The following is a 3,757-nucleotide window of genomic DNA, read 5'->3' as shown; positions in this document are numbered from 1 at the left end:
CTTCCTACACTTGGTGAAGACTTGCCTTAGATGATCTAGGTGTTGTTGATTAGATTTAGAGAATACAATGATATCATCTAAGTCTATTACAAGGAAATCATGGATTTCCTTAGAAAAAGCTATATCCATAGCTCTTTGAAAGGTGGTAAGTGCATTATTTAACCCAAAATGCATCTTCAAATACATGAAAGTGCCCCAAGGAGTGGTGAATGCAGCTTTTTCCTGATCGTCTGGGTGGAATAAAATCTGGTTATAACCAGAAAACCCATTTAACAATGAGATTTTGGTCGAACCTACTACCCTCTATAATATGTGATCCATTTTGGGAAGAGGGTAGTTATCCTTGAGTGAAACTTTATTGAGATTCCTAAGGTCAACACACAATTTAATTTCACCTGTTTTCTTTCTTGTGGGTACCAAATTAGAAGCCCAATCAAAGAATCTAATTGGTGCTATGATCTTGGCTCCATACATTCTTTTGATTTCATTTTCAATAGAAGGCAATAGAATAGGATTAATCCTTTTAAGCTTTTGTCTAAAAGGTTTTTGGTTTTCTTTTAGGAGGATCATGTTGGTGTCATAAGACTTGAGGTCCTCATAACTCCAAGCAAAAACATCTTGGAATTCTTTTAGCAGTTCTATGTATTTCACTTTTTCATCAGGAGGTAGAGACTTTGAAAGTTTTATCAATTTGGGATCTTCCTCAGAGCCTATGTTACACTCCTCTATGTCTGATTTTAAGGATTCCATTTTCAAGTTTCTAGGGACATCGTTTGAATCAAACAAGTCCTCCAAATGAGTTAATCCTTTAGGCAAAAAAATGTCTTTGAGACTGATGATTTCAAAGTCTTCATCAATTATCTCATCAATTTCAATTTTCTTTAGGTTTTGAATATCTGATTTTGTAAACTTTGTGGGATGGAATATATCTATCTCTTCCTCTTCTAATTTGTTAATTTCTATTTTATTTGTAAAATCAAAATCTAATGTTGTGTCAGTATCTATGTTGCTATTTACAAATTCTTCATCTAAAGTTAGAAAATTGTTTATTTGTTGGTCATTAGTGAATACTTGCCAGTTTTTCAAGTTTTCAGGGATAGTAGGTCTATTCCTAACCTCAGTAGTGTACTGATGGTTAGGTTGAAATGGTAACTTACAAGTGCTGGAAAACATAGCTAAACTATGAGCTTGCATATTGAGTTTTCTTGGGATGATTGCAAGCTTAGTTTCTAAAAAAGTACTTAATATTTGTACAACTGTTCCTCTATAAAAACCTAACCTAGGATCTCTAGTCATATATACAACGTTGATTTGTTTGATAACCAACTCAGAATCTCCCATGATAAAGACTCTTATGGCTCTTAACCTTTTAACCCATTTAAGGCCTAAAAGAAGTGCTTCGTACTCGACCATGTTGTTAGTGCATTTGAAGTTTAGCCTGTAGGCATGACCCTCTACGTGATCATTCTCTAAATTGTAAATCCAAACTCCTACTCCTACACCTAGTTTCTTCACTGACCCATCAAATTCAAGATGCCATAGTATTTCATGTTCTTAATTCTTACTGTCTGGGGGGGGACAAAATCCTCTTTGACTAAGGTATATTGATCATCTTTTTTATCTGAAAGCTCTTGAATTTGGACAGTTTGATTTTCTGCTACAACTGCAATTTCTTTTGAGTTTGAAGTAATTTTTTTTGAAGTATCTTCTTGGTTTGGTTCAACATTGTACATAATGAAAGAATCAATGTCAGAATGCATGGAAGATATAGGAAAGTTTTGAGGCCTCTCCTAGCTACTCACTACATATTTCATCAAAGTTTCTCTGCACAATTTTTTAGGATTTCCAAAGACTGAAATTGTGGCATATGACATGTCAAGTTGTAAAGATCCTTAGAGTTTGGCCCCCCATGATCTAGACAACAACATGACATATTTAGGTGGTATATCAGCAACAACTATGTCCATAAGAATGTTCTTAGCAAGGTATTGTACTAGGGAAACACACAGGTCATTAATTAGTCCTAGGCACTTAACTTGACTTGACTCGAATGAAAATAGGTCCTTGTAAGGCCTAGTGATATCTAAGTTCAATTTCTCCATAACAAATTTAGGCATTAGATTATGTGAAGCCCCAGAGTCTAGCATAGAATTGTGTAGGACTTTATTGTGAATGTTAAGGCTAATGTAAAAGGTTGGTATCCCTCCTTCTACTAGTTTTCCATTAACATAAGGATCGAAAATAAGCTCAAGCTGATCATCAAAGAAGTTAACCGAGTCTTCATTCTCAATGGAGTTTAAAGATTTGCTTATTTGAGATTTGTAAGTTTCATGTTTAATTAGCTTTGTTAAGGGAACTGAGGTTTTCAATTTGGCTACCTCTAACCCCAAATTGAAAGGCAAAGGCGATTTCTCTATTTGAATGCTTGGAATTTTAACAGTAAGGTTTGGAGTATTTTGATCTTCTTTTTCAATGTTTAGAGTCTTTTTAGCAGATTTTCTAATATAACTTCTGGAGACTATTCCACTCTTTCCTTGGAGGGAACTGAAGTGGCAGGTTGCTCATTAGAAGGTTGGTCATTGGTTACATCTACAATGGTGGGACTAGGAGGGTTCTGATTTGGTCTAGAAAGGATTTGGAGAGCTTTTGTAACTGGAACTGCTTTAATTTTCTTAGGATGATTTGGTATTGATTTCTTGTTTTGGTCCAAAGCATTAGTGTTCTTTTTGCTCCTCAAATTGTAATTTTTATGCACTTCAAAGATAGTAGAATCATACCCTTGCTTGTAGTCGAATGATTTTCCAGTTTGGGTCTTGAACTGCTGAAGCATGTGTAATTCATGATCATCTTGAGTCAAGAACACTGTTTCCTCCTCATCTAATCCCATTAAGTTAATTTGTGTGTCTTGTTCGGGGTCTTCTGAATGGGAAGTTTCAACATAATTTTCTTGGAAAGGAGGTCTATTATTCTGATCAGGCCCATTTTTTCCAGCATTTTAGTTTTGATTCTTTCTAAAGTTTGAATTTCTCACTGGAGGTGCCTGTTGGTTGTCCTAGTGAGGCTTTCTTTCAATGTTCTCCATCCTATCCATCAGTTTTTCCATTCCTTTGGCTAGGGCATCCATTTTAACGTCAAAGGGTGAGGTTTCATCTTTCAAGGGTGCTCTTCGTTCGTTCCCAACCTTAGCTATTTTTACTAGAAAATTAGGTTCTACACTAACTGTTACACTCTGCATATATTCTAGAGTTGGTGGATTTCTTTCTCTAAGTTGAAATGCCATATCAGTGTCAAACCCATCTGGAAACTTTATTAGAGCTAAGCCAGGTGGGGGTATAAGGTCGACTGGTATTGCATTGTATACATTGTTAATTCTAGTACAATGGTCCTGAAATGCTTCATTTGGTCCTCTCCTAATGTTCTCATACTCTGAAATAATTTGGAGAGGGTTCTTTTTCTTTTCCCATATATTTAAAAATTGCTGGTAAAAAACTTCTAAAATATCTATACTATTGTTAGGTAGAGCTCTAAACCATGTTCTCACATCGCCAGCTAGAGTTTGGGCAAAAATTCTCATTTGAACATCTCCAATATCAATTTCATGCAATTAAAAATGATTTCTCATCTTTCTTGTATGTTGTTGTGCTGTGTAGGATCTTGTGCCATCAAATAGGAAAATTTTACTCTGGTAGTCTTGTGGCATGGCACCTCATGGAGCAAGCATCACAAGAGGGGCATATCTATTTTCCATGGCTCTAGG

Source organism: Pinus tabuliformis, chromosome 4_2, assembly GCF_031772625.1.
Source record: "Pinus tabuliformis cultivar Carrire ecotype Pingquan chromosome 4_2, CPIR1, whole genome shotgun sequence".
Lineage (NCBI taxonomy): Eukaryota > Viridiplantae > Streptophyta > Pinopsida > Pinales > Pinaceae > Pinus > Pinus tabuliformis.
Note: the sequence above shows the minus strand (reverse complement) of the source record.